This window comes from Bufo gargarizans, chromosome 3 (assembly GCF_014858855.1).
Source record: "Bufo gargarizans isolate SCDJY-AF-19 chromosome 3, ASM1485885v1, whole genome shotgun sequence".
NCBI lineage: Eukaryota > Metazoa > Chordata > Amphibia > Anura > Bufonidae > Bufo > Bufo gargarizans.
Genome location: NC_058082.1, coordinates 481,652,257 through 481,666,244, shown reverse-complemented (window position 1 = coordinate 481,666,244; position 13,988 = coordinate 481,652,257).

Here is a 13,988-nt window from a genome sequence, read left to right as displayed (position 1 = left end):
CCTAATACTTTCTTCTCAGAAATTAAACTGGCCTTCGAGATTCTTGTGGAGAAAGATCCCCAGACTACCCCACCACTTGCTCATTAGAAGTAGAGAGAGGGGGTCTAGGATTACCTGACACACGTTTGTATTATCAAGCAGTACAACTAAATAGATGGATTGAACTAGCAGACCCAAGGAGACAACAGGATGTTGCCAAATTAGCGGCATTCTCGGGGGGTCCTTCATTCCTCCAACGCCTTTGGCTCCCCCGGAGCCCTTCACAGACTACAGGAACAAGTGACCCACTTTTGAAAGGCCCTGTGGGAAACAGGGGCAAAGCTCCACAATGATCTCTTTCAAAACCCTTCCCCAGTGCTCATGGGTTCTCCACCAGATACCTATCAAGAACTGGGATTGTTGCTCAGAGACTTCTCTAGAAGAGTTTTTTTCATAAATCACCAATTCCTATCTGAGGAAGCTCTCCCTCCGCGCCTTAGACACCTGGCCTTATTGGCTCTTTGTCGGGCACACTTTACCTCGATATGCCAAAGCGCTCTTAAAAAATACGTAGTAGGGACTTCGTTGTCCTCCTTTAAAAAAAATAAAAATTACTTTTCTAATCCTAAAGCATAGAAAAATTTCTGCTATTTATACGCTTCTGAGGAGCCAGGTTGAGACAGACAGACACTGCTTCTTGACGGAGTGGGAGAGAGAGCTGGATATATCGCTGTCAGATGGTGAGGTGAAGAGAATATCATCCACCTCCCATGGCTTTTCATCATGTATTTGCGTGCAGGAAAATCACTATAAACTATTATCCATCCCGCTGGTAAAAAAAAAAAAAAAAAAACGGAGTTTCCTGCACAACAGGGGATTGCTGCTGGAGATGTGGGGTTGGAGTGGGCTCGTCACATATATGGTGGGATTGCCCGGAGATTCATACGCAAAGTCACTGCCCGGGAGATCAAGATTTCCCTAGATATGATAGTTTTAGCAAGACCCAACAAAACATTCACACCCTCTAAAAGAGATTTTTTTCACGCAGCTACTCGCAACTGCTAGATCATTGATCCCACTACACTGGCTAGACAAGAACCCTCCCGCAATACAGGAATGGGTTAAGAAAGTAGATCTGATTTGTCAATACGAAGAACTATCCAATTGGATTTCCAGAACACATGATAAATTTGCAGAATTATGGCAACCGTGGAAGAACAGAGCCAACGTTATGCAACTCGTGGTGCCTTCCCCGGTTTGCTCTCTAATGCTTTGATCACTCTAGATACAAGACGTCTACCTACTAAGTCACTAAATTATACCTTCCCCCCCTACCTACCTACCCCTTCCTTTTGCTCTCTTCTCACCCACGTGTCACTTTAAGGGATAGAGCTTACTACTCATCCGTTGTTACTCACTTGCGTAGAGACCGCTTTATCTTAAGCATCGTTACAAAGTTGAGATGTTTGTATCGTCAAAATTGCGTTTGTCAACAGATAACATTGTAAGTGAGCCTCTGTAATGGCACATTCTTGTGCTGTTTTATTGCACTTTGTGTAAACTTGAAAATAAAGAATTTACACCAAAAAAAATATAAATATCTATATAGCGAAACTTAGAGGAGATAAAGGGTATACGTCCAATGTATTGATGAACTAAATACATATAATTAGGACGTTAAAATGCAAAACAATTAAAGTTTATTAATCATCAGCATTAAAAATATACAAAGAGGTGTGTGACCTAAAAAACAAAATGTGTAATAGGCGGACTGGGAGGTCACGCTTAGTTCACAATGACAAATTGGTAGAGCTCTGTTTTTATTCACACCTATTACTTCATTGTTGGTCAAGTGAACATTAAAGGGGTTCTGCAGTTTTTTTAAACTAATAATCTATCCTCTGGATAGATCATCAGCATCTGATTGGCGGGGGTCCGACACCCGACATCCCTGCCAATCAGCTGTTTGAGAAGGCAGTAGCGCCGCAGACTTCACGCTGTTTACCGCAGGCCCAGTGACGTCACGACTAGTATCAATGGCCTGGGTGGGGCTAAGCTCTGTTCACTTGAATGGAGCTTAGCCGTGCCCAGGCCAGTGACACTAGTCGTGATGTCACTGGGCCTGCGGTAAACATCGAGAAGACCGCGGCGCTACTACCAGCGCCGCTGCCTTCTCAAACAGCTTATCAGCAGGGATCTCGGGTGTCGGACCCCCGCCGATCAGATGCTGATGATCTATCCAGAGGATAGATCATCAGTTTAAAAAAACTGCGGAACCCTTTAATGTTCACTTGACCAACAATGAAGTAATAGGTGTAAATAAAAACAGAGCTCTACCAATTTGTCATTGTGAACTAAGCGTGACCTCCCAGTCCGCCTATTACACATTTAGTTTTTTAGGTCACACACCTCTTTGTATATTTTTAATGCTGATGATTAATAAACTTTAATTGTTTTGCGTTTTAACGTCCTAATTATATAGTACTATAGTACATAAGGCCGAAAAAAGACATTTGTCCATCCAGTTCGGCCTGTCATCCTGCAAGTTGATTGAGAGGAAGGCAAAAAAAAAAAAATAGATAGAAGCCAATTTTCCCCACTTTGGGCTGTTTCACACAAGCGGATGCCATGCGTGACATCCGCTCCGTGAATGACAGCCAAGACCCGATGCGGACAGCAGAAGCACGGAGCATTATCATGATTGATAATGCTCTGTGCCTCTCTGTGACCTCTTTACTACGAAAGCACAGTGAGATAAAGTTGTCACTGTGATTTCGTAGTAAAGAGTTTACAGAGAGGCGCGGAGCATTATCAATCATGTTAATACTCCGTGCTTCTGCTGTCCGCATCGGGTCTTGGCTGTCATTCACGCAGCGGATGTCACGCACGGCATCCGCTCGTGTGAAACAGCCATTAGGGGAATAAAAAAATCCTTTCCGACTCCAATCAGGCAATCAGAATAACTCCCTGGATCAACGACCCCTCTCTAGTAGCTATAGCCTGTAATATTATTAAGCTCCAGAAATACATCCAGGCCCCTCTTGAATTCCTTTATTGTACTCTCCATCACCACCTCCTCAGGCAGAGAGTTCCATAGTCTCACTGCTCTTACCGTAAAGAATCCTCTTCTATGTTTGTGTACAAACCTTCTTTCCTCCAGACGCAGAGGATGTCCCCTCGTCACAGTCACCGTCCTGGGGATAAATAGATGATGGGATAGATCTCTGTACTGACCCCTGATATATTTATACATAGTAATTAGATCTCCCCTCAGTCGTCTTTTTTCTAAAGTGAATAACCCTAATGATAATCTTTCAGGGTACTGTAGTTGCCCCATTCCAGTTATTACTTTAATTACATGTGTTTAGTTCATCAATAGATTGGACGTATACCCTTTATCTCCTCTAAGTTTCGCTTTATATATTTTTAGATGTAAAATTGGGAAAGGGGTGATTTAAACTTTTAATATATTTTAATATATGAGAATCTTGTGTGCCTCCGTGTTTTTCCACGGAACCATTGACTTGAATGGGTCCGAGAACCGTTGTCCGTCAAAAAAAATAGGACAGATCCTATTTTTTTGACGGTCAGGAAACACGGACGCGGAAGACAAACGGTGCATTTTCCGAGTTTTCAACGGACCCATTGAAAGTCAATGGGTCCGCAGAAAATCACAGAACAACGGACACGGATGCACACAACGGTCATGTGCATGAGGCCTTAGGGTGTTTTTGACTCGCTCCCTGCTGAGCTGTGCAGAGCTTAGCAGGAAGCTTACCATGGTAGGCCTGTGAAGCTTCAGCAGCTCCCAGGCTGTCATGGTAACCGATCAGAGCTCTGCGATTTCACGGCGAGGACTCCGAACAGAAGGCAGAGGGAGTCACATGCTTCACCTCACAGATGTGCGATCGCTGTTGATCGCAAGCATCTGAGGGTGCGAATGACAGGGTTCAGTGTGAGTGCCGTTCCCAGTCACTGCTTCCAGTTGCCTGCTGCATTATACAGCCAGCACCTGCCGTGTATGGAGCAGGCTCAGCGCAGCAGCCTGCTCCATACATTCCGTACGGGTACGTCACAAAGCTGAAGGGGTTAATCAGGTGAACTATACCTATGTGTCTATGCAAACAGTTAGATATGGAGGCTGCTGGTAAATAGAAAGGATGTTATTCTTTTAGATCAAAGAAAATAGAACACATTTTTATTGGAATCCTGTATGTAGATATTGCTGATACTTATGTATTCATGTAGGGCGCCATCTGGTGTACTTTTGGAGCTATTGCAGTTTTTTCATTGTACCTGCAGAAAAGTACAAAATGACAAAACAGACAAGTGACTGTGGTAATACATGTGGGCCCTCAGTGTTCCCTCCCATCCCCAGTCTTCTCATTGTACAGGGTCTGGCTGATCACAGCCGTTTCCTCACTTGTAAAGGTGCAAGCAAAGCTGATTTGTGGTGCTGCTGTGGCTGGAGATCTGGGAGAGCAGCACGAGGAGGAGCCAGCATCTCTACTCTGCTGAGATATTCAGCCATGCTAACTGAAGGGCCACACTTCATAATGCTGTTTGCCCCCTGGTAATGCTGCCTGTTGTCAATGTAAATAGTACACCTGTGCCCACTGCTGTATTGGTCTGCCCTCACAAAGTAGCCATAAGATGGATCCATAGTCTTCATCACCTAGAAGACTACAGATACCGTGATAGAGCACATGCTACAGTATATTGGCACTATTCTTTTGATTCCTTCTCAGAACGTCCACACCTAATGTGTCCTGTTGCGGTGGTGGCACGTGCCCAGTGGCTCTGTCCTACGGCCTTGATCCTCTTGTCCATGGCCAGTCAATAAGACGTGGCTCCTTCTATATGACACTCGACTAACTCAAAATACTAGAAGGTGTCGGAAGCATGTAGCAGCAATATCCAGAGCATTGAGCATATAGCAGCATTTTAATTAATTCGCCCAACTGAAAAAATTGTTTTTTGTGATTTATCACAGAAATGTGATGCTTCATTGTGGGATAGTCCCTTTTAGGCTTCAGGTATATGACCGTATATTTTTTGCGGTCCACAAACCGCAGCTACAGGTGTGGATGCTGCAATTTTTTCTCCATTCTGTAGAAATGCCCTATCCTCATCTTTAAAATGGACACGTTATATTTTTTTGGCGGAGTCTGCATCCAATCTGAAAAAAATGCGGATGGGATGAGGTCAAAATATATGGTCATGAGCATGAGGTATTCCGGTTGGTTACAGTTATCCCCTATCCACAGGGCCCCATAACCCCTACAGCTCCTTTGAAATCACTGGAGCGGCCGGTTGCACATGCCTGTTGCCGTTCCATTCATTTCTATGGGAGATCTGGAGATAGCCGAGCACCAAGCTATCTCTGGAATTCCCATAGAAATGAATGGAGCAGAAGCACGCATGCCTGACCGGCCGCTCCATTCATTTCAGGGGGGATGTGGCCCCGTATCCCCTATCCTGTGTATAGGGGATCACTTAATCTAATCGGCATACAGTCTTGGCCAAAAGTTTTGAGAATTACATAAATATTGGAAATTGGAAAAGTTGCTGCTTAAGTTTTTATAATAGCAATTTGCATATACTCCAGAATGTTATGAAGAGTGATCAGATGAATTGCATAGTCCTTCTTTGCCATGAAAATTAACTTAATCCCCCCCAAAAACTTTCCACTGCATTTAATTGCGGCCATTAAAGGACCTGCTGAGATCATTTCAGTAATCGTCTTGTTAACTCAGGTGAGAATGTTGACGAGCACAAGGCTGGAGATCATTATGTCAGGCTGATTGGGTTAAAATGGCAGATTGGACCTGTTAAAAGGAGGGTGATGCTTGAAATCATTGTTCTTCCATTGTTAACCATGGTGACCTGCAAAGAAACGCATGCAGCCATCATTGCATTGCATAAAAATGGCTTCACAGGCAAGGATATTGTGGCTACTAAGATTGCACCTCAATCAACAATTTATAGGAAGAACTTCAAGGAAAGAGGTTCAATTCTTGTTAAGAAGGCTTCAGGGCGTCCAAGAAAGTCCAGCAAGTGCCAGGATCGTCTCCTAAAGAGGATTCAGCTGCGGGATCGGAGTGCCACCAGTGCAGAGCTTGCTCAGGAATGGCAGCAGGCAGGTGTGAGCGCATCTGCACGCACAGTGAGGCGAAGACTTTTGGAAGATGGCCTGGTGTTAAGAAGGGCAGCAAAGAAGCCACTTCTCTCCAAAAAAAAAAACACCAGGGACAGATTGATCTTCTGCAGAAAATATGGTGAATGGACTGCTGAGGACTGGGGCAAAGTCATATTCTCCGATGAAGCCTCTTTCCGATTGTTTGGGGCATCAGGAAAAAGGTTTGTCCGAAGAAGAAAAGGTGAGCGCTGGACTTCCGGCGTGCGCATGGATAGCCGCTAGTGAGAGGTGCTCCGCTCGGCCGGCCCGAAACTCGTAGAACCGCCACTTATCGGGGCTGAAAAATACCCCCCAAGGACAACAGGGGGCCACCCATGGAAAAATTTGTGGTCAGAGGCGGTTTGCAGAAGGAGGTTCAGACAACACTCCCGACAGGTGACGACCTGAAAGCCAGGGGCAAGATGGCGCCGGTGGCCAAGAAACGTCACAGGCCCACCCGTTCGACTACTCAGTCGACGCAGAGAAGCACCGAGGCTTCCGGCTCGGAAGATGAAGAGGTGGACTGCGGTCACCTCCCGAAAGGTGATTTCACGACCTTGTGCAAAACCATGGCTATAGAAGTGGCCAAACTCCTTGCGCCAGACATAAAAGCCTCTCTAGAGGCCACAGTCGCAATGGCTTTACAACAGCTGCGATAGTGAAATATCTGAACTATGCTGCCAAAGAGGCCATATTGGCGAAGTTCAGGCGCAAAGAGCATCCCTTAATAATTCGGGGCAGCAAGATCTTACTGTTCAGCGACTATTCCGCGGAGGTGGCGAAACGCAGGAGAGAATTCAAATTTGCTTTATTATATCCTGCAACCCCGAGGATTTTCCGCCAAGATGGGTCGATCGATACCTTCCATTCCCCAGGAGAAGCAAGGGAGGCGTTGGAGTTGGATCCAATATGGTCCTGCCACTTTCCCAAAGATCCACAGCTTCGATCAGAGGAAGAGGGACCAGACAGAATCCAGGCAGATCGACGCCAAGAGCCAAGGGATCGGATCAGCAGGAAGCTGACCCCGAATGAAAGCGGGCAACACTGAGTATTGACTGCATCTGATGGGGACTCCCTGAAGGGACACGTGAGATACCAGTGGACTTATAGTTCATTCTTATTGAGTTTATAGATACCTGTTATACTTAATAATACGGGCTGGAGAGCGAGGCATAGTGGGAGAGAGTTAATGAATCAGCTAGATTTTTGTAGTGACAACTGCTACACTATAGTGAAGTCGAAAATGTGGATGTTTATGTTGTGGGTTGGGTTGCGGAGGTATGGGGTGGGGGAGGGGGTGAACACTGATTTAGGACGAATTGAAGCGAAGATGCCTAGACGCAACTATGTGAGATACATTGGTTGCCTGTTCTGAATAGTTTCTCCTGCAGAGATCTCTAAATTGAGAAACAACTATGAGAGTGGCCACATGGAATGTTAAAGGCCTCCGGTCCCCTGCTAAACTAATGGCAGTGTTACTCCATCTTAAAAAACTTAGAGTTGATGTCGCATTTCTGCAGGAGACCCATTTGGAAGAGGTGGATTTTGTAAGGATGACGAAGATTATGGGTGGGACAGGTAGTGGGCTCGCCCTCAACGGTCAAAAAAGCGGGAATCATGGTTCTATTTCATAAACGCCTGCGTTATGATATCTCATCTATGTCAACGGACAAGCAGAGGAGATGGATGCGTTTATGTATAGATTCACCAGCAGGTCAGTTAGTAATACATAATGTCTATGCCCCCAATAATTCCCAGGCAGTCTTTTAGGAGGCCCTAGAGAGGGACATTCTGATAGAAGATTCGCAAATGTTATTGGTGGCGGGAGACTTCAACTGGGTACATAGTGAACAGGAAGACAGGGGTTCCTGCGACCGCTACTAAGCAAAATCGAACCCAGACGCTACTCCCGTTTATTCAAAATACAGGATTGTATGATGCATGGCGGTACCATCACCCTGAGGACCGCGAGTACACCTATTTCTCTCATGCCCGGGGGTCATGGTCCAGGATGTTGACCAGAGTGAAAATGGTGGAGATTTCCGATCTGTTAATCTCGGACCATGCCCCGGTGGTTATGGAGCTTATGGACACTGTTCCCAGGGGACAGGATTATACTTGGAGAATGCCTCAGCACTTGTCCACGGACAAGGAATTCATAGATAAGCTAAAAGGTTGGTGGTGGGAATACGCACAGGACAATGCCGAACATGTGACAAATCAGGGCCTATTCTGGGATGCGGCTAAGGCGGTACTGAGAGGCCGGATAATGTCGTATATGATAGGGGAGAAGCGAGAGGCGAGGAAAAAGTATGATTAAGCCACGATGCGGGTACGGGAGGCATAAACCAAATTCCTACAAAATCCCACAGACCCCAATAAATTAATCTGGGTAACTGCTAAACATAATTTCGACTATTGTCAGGAAAGACGGGAAAAAAGTTCTTTCGCTTGGGTAATAGAGCCGATCGTTTACTGGCCAACTTAACGTGCCCCTTTGCCAAACAGCCGATGTTACACCCCCTAAAAGATAAGTCAGGAAAAGCTATGCACCCAACCGAAAGATATAGTGGAAATTCTGGGTGATTTTTATCAGACACTGTATTCTAGCGATTCCTTTGATCCTATGGAAGCAAGGGGTCTCTTGGACAAGGTGGACCTACCATAGATTAGGGAAGTTGGAAACATAATTTGGCGTGAGGGATTTTCAGGTTTGAGGTGTGATGGGCATTTTTACCAATGGCATACTGTGACCAATATTGTCTCAGATTAGTGTTCCTGGGTTGGGTGGTTTTGGGAGGGGGGGGCTTTGGGTCATGGGTGGGGGGTGGGTGGGATGTGGAGTTAAGAAATAAATAAATAAATAATTGTGAAACGTGAACTTGAGAGCTGAGCAATGACATTTGCCTGTACAATAATATTTGTCACAACTATTATCATTTATGACTTGTACTTGCATATTTATTGTATGTAATTTTTCACTTCAATAAAGAGATTATTTAAAAAAAAAAAAAAAGGTGAGCGCTACCATCAGTCCTGTGTCATGCCAACAGTAAATCATCCTGAGACCATTCATGTGTGGGGTTGCTTCTCATCCAAGGGCTCACTCACAATTTTGCCCAAAAACACAGCCATGAATAAAGAATGGTACCAAAACACCCTCCAACAGCAACTTCTTCCAACAATCCAACAACAGTTTGGTGAAGAACAATACATTTTCCAGCACGATGGAGCACCGCGCCATAAGGCAAAAGTGATAACTAAGTGGCTCGGGGACCAAAACGTTGACATTTTTTGGTCCATGGCCTGGAAACTCCCCAGATCTTAATCCCATTGAGAACTTGTAGTCAATCCTCAAGAGGCGGGTGGACAAACAAAAACCCACTAATTCTGACAAACTCCAAGAAGTGATTATGAAAGAATGGGTTGCTATCAGTCAGGAATTGGCCCAGAAGTTGATTGAGAGCATGCCCAGTCGAATTGCAGAGGTCCTGAAAAAGAAGGGCCAACACTGCAAATACTGACTCTTTGCATAAATGTCATGTAATTGTCGATAAAAGCCTTTGAAACGTATGAAGTGCGTGTAATTATATTTCACTACATCACAGAAACAACTGAAACAAAGATCTAAAAGCAGTTTAGCAGCAAACTTTGTGAAAACTAATATTTGTGTCATTCTCAAAACTTTTGGCTATGATTGTACCTCTTTAAATAGAAAATATCTGTCCTTCTGAAGTAGTCAGATGAAGCATTCCCTTAGGCCCCTTTCATACGGGCGAGTTTTCCGCGCGGGTGCAATGCGTGAGGTGAACGCATTGCACCCGCACTGAATCCGGACCCATTCACTTCAATGGGGCGGTTCACATGAGCGTTGATTTTCACGCATCACTTGTGCGTTGCGTGAAAATCGCAGCAAGCTCTATTTTGTGGGGGCTGCGTGAAAATTGCAAGCATCCGCAAGCAAGTGTGGATGCAGTACGATTTTCACGCGCAGTTGCTAGGAGACGATCGGGATGGGGACCCGATCATTATTATTTTCCCTTATAACATGTTTACAGAATGCATAGTACAATAGGGCTGGAGGGGTTCATTTTTTTTTTTTTTATAAACTCACCTTAATCCACTTGCTCGCGCAGCCCGGCTTCTCTTCTGTCTTCATCTTTGCTGTGCACAGGAAAAGGACCTGTGGTGACGTCACTGCGCTCATCACATGATCTTTTTTACCATGGAGATGGATCATGTGACGGACCATGTGATGAACGGTACCACAGGTCTTTTTCCTGTGCACAGCAAAGATGAAGACAGATAAGCCGGGCTGCGCGAGCAAGTGGATTAAGGGGAGTTAAATTATTATTTTTTAACCCCTCCAGCCCTATTGTACTATGCATTCTGTATTAAGAATGCTATTATTTGTCCTTATAAGGCAGTGGTTCTCAACCTTTCTAAAGCCGTGACCCCTTAATACAGTTCCTCATGTTGTGGTGACCCCCAACCATTAAATTTTTTTCCTTGCTACGTCATAACTAATTTTGCTACTGTTATGAATTGTAATGTAAATATCTGATATGCAGGATGTATGCCAGTCTTTTACAAGGTGTTAGGTAGTTCTGTAATTGGCGCTGTGTTGTGGGGGATCTGTGGATGGCGCTGTGTTGTGGGGGATCTGTGGAGGACACTGTTATGGGGGATCTGTGGAGGACGCTGTTATGGGGGATCTGTGGAGGACGCTGCTATGGGGGATCTGTGGAGGACGCTGTTATGGGGGATCTGTGGAGGACGCTGTTATGGGGGATCTGTGGAGGACGCTGTTATGGGGGATCTGTGGAGGACGCTGTTATGGGGGATCTGTGGAGGACGCTGTTATGGGGGATCTGTGGAGGACAGTGTTATGGGGGATCTGTGGAGGACAGTGTTATGGGGGATCTGTGGAGGACAGTGTTATGGGGGATCTGTGGAGGACAGTGTTATGGGGGATCTGTGGAGGACACTTATGGGGGACCTGTGGATGGCACTGTTATGGGGTGGATCTGTGGAGGACGCTGTTATAGGGGATGTGTGCTATGACACATAGGGCCATGAGGGGGGCCAGCATAAGACATATAGCATCTTATGCTGGTCCCGCTCATGGCCCTATGTGTCCCCTTCATGTGTCCTAAATGGCGCACATAACTGTCTTTGCATGTAAAGTATGTTACTCCTGTGTGAAACAATCTCTCTCCTATTTGTAGCGTTATACTACCCTACCTCGTGAGATTTCCCTACCTCCTGACTTCCTGTCGCACTGCTACTGACGTGAGGAGGCGTTCCTGAGTTTTGACGATCTGCGCATGCGCAAACCGACAGTTTATGGAAAATCTTAGCGGAGTTCAGCTTTACACCGGGACACTGCACATGCGCAGGAGAGCCTTAGTAGGGAAATATTACAGCCCAGTGCGCAAGTGCGGCCAACTCCGGCCGGCGCATGCGCAGTGTCCCGGTGTGAAGCTGAACTCTGCTGAGATTTTCCATAAACTGTCGGTTTGCGCATGCGCAGATCGTCAAAACTCAGGAACGCCTCCTCACGTCATTAGCAGTGCGACGGGGTCAGGAGGTAGGGAAATCTCACGAAGTAGGGTAATGTAACGCTACAATCGTGCAGCCCTAATAGGAAGCCTCAGGCGACCCCCCGGAAAGGGCCGATCGACCCCCAAAGGGGTCGCGACCCCTAGGTTGAGAACCGCTGATCTAGCCCCTGCCTTGGAGCATTAGTTATCGTGTGTGTGTGTAACTCCAGTAGTGACCATGTGAGTAATCCTGGACAGGACTGCAGGGTCTGAAGACCAATAAAACTGTATTAGGCCTAAGGCTAGGTCTACACGACGACTTTTGTCGCACCAATGTCGCACAACAATTTTTATAATGATAGTCTATGGTGTCGCACTGCAACATGCAAATCCGACGCGACAGTCACAAAAAATCCATTCGAGATGGATTTTCCTGCTACTGTCGCGTCGCAGACGCAGCATGTTGCATGTTGCAGTACGACACCATAGACTATTATTATAAAAATTGTCGCGCAACAAATGATGCAGTGTAGTTGTGCCCTGTCGAGCGACAAATGTCGTCGTGTAGACCTAGCCTTAGTCACACAGTCAGTGTTTGGTCAGTGATTTTGAGCCAAAACCAGGTGCGGCTCTAAACACAGAACGTATGATCTATACGAGTGTATTACTGTACAGCAGTGGCGGCACGAAGCGCACAGCGTCCAACGGCGCCCTGTGCTCGTGCACTCAGCAGGACAGCAGGCCTGGTTTTCACGGACAGTGGTCGGTCAAAATCTACGTTTGTGTGAATGCGGACTTAGGGCTTGTTCACACGGCCGTTGCCATATTGCGGCCCGCATACGGCAAATCTGCAATACACCAGGCACCGGCCGCGCCCATTATAGTCAATAGAGATGGATCGGCAGGCCGGGGGCACACGTGAAGGGGGTTCTTTCCAATAAAACGAGTTCCATTACCCTTGGTAGCGTGAATGAGGAGTCAGAAAAGGTATATTTGTATTCTACCTGCAGTACCTGATTTCTCCTGCCTGCCATGGTGGTGCTAGACTCTGAAAATATTGAGTTAGAAGTATTTGTGGACAGTGGTGCAGGGGTTAACCTTGTTGATTATCAATTTGTTCAGAGTCATGGTTTTATAACAAGCGCATTAAGCAAAGAGATATCAGTATTTGCTATTGATTCCGCTCCTCTCTCTCAAAAGTATCTAACTCATATTGTGCAGGATATTCATTTGAGGGTGGGCGATTCTCATGTGGAGTCCATTTCTTGTTTTGTTCTGAAAGGTTTGCCTGCTCCTCTGGTACTAGGTTTACCATGGTTGATCAAACATAACCCTACCATTGATTGGCAAACTAGACAAATCAGTAATTGGAGTGATTTTTGTATGGACAACTGTCTCGGCGCATCTATTTCTATGGTTTCCACTAAGGTGTTACCTTCGTTTCTTTCTGATTTTGCTGACGTTTTCTCTGAGGGTGGAGATCAGGAGTTACCCCCTCACCGAGAGTATGATTGTCCGATCAATCTTATTCCCGGAGCTAAATTGCCAAAATCTCGGCTATATAATCTTTCCCAACCCGAAAGAGTAGCTATGCGGGAGTATTTTGACGAGAGTTTGACAAAAGGGCATATTAGGCCATCTAAGTTACCTATGGCAGCTGGCTTTTTTTTTTTTTTAACAAAAAAGAAGATGGGACCCTTAGACCATGTCTAGATTTCCGGGAACTGAATCTCATTACTGTCCGTGATCCTTATCCTCTTCCCTTGATCCCGGATTTATTTGATCATATTGTCAGAGCCAAGGTGTTTTCTAAGTTGGATTTAAGAGGGGCTTAATCAGGGAAGGGGATGAATGGAAGACTGCCTTCAATACCCCTGAGGGCCACTTTGAGAACCTGCTCATGCCCTTTGGTTTGATTAATGCCCCGGCAGTCTTTCAGCACTTTATCAATGACATTTTTCATCATTTGGTGGGGAGGTTTGTTGTTATTTACCTCGATGACATACTAATTTACTCACCTAATATGGAGACTCATCAGGATAATTTAAGACAAGTATTATCGATCCTTCGGGAGAATAAATTGTATGCCAAGTTGGAGAAATGTGTGTTTGCTGTCCAGGAGCTGCAGTTTCTGGGTTACTTACTTTCTGCCTCAGGTTTTCGCACGGATCCTGAAAAGGTCCGTGCAGTACTGGAATGGGATCGGCCGAGAATCAGTAAGCTCTGATGCGGTTTTTGGGTTTTACTAATTACTACAGAAAATGTATCCTGAATTATTCCACTATTGT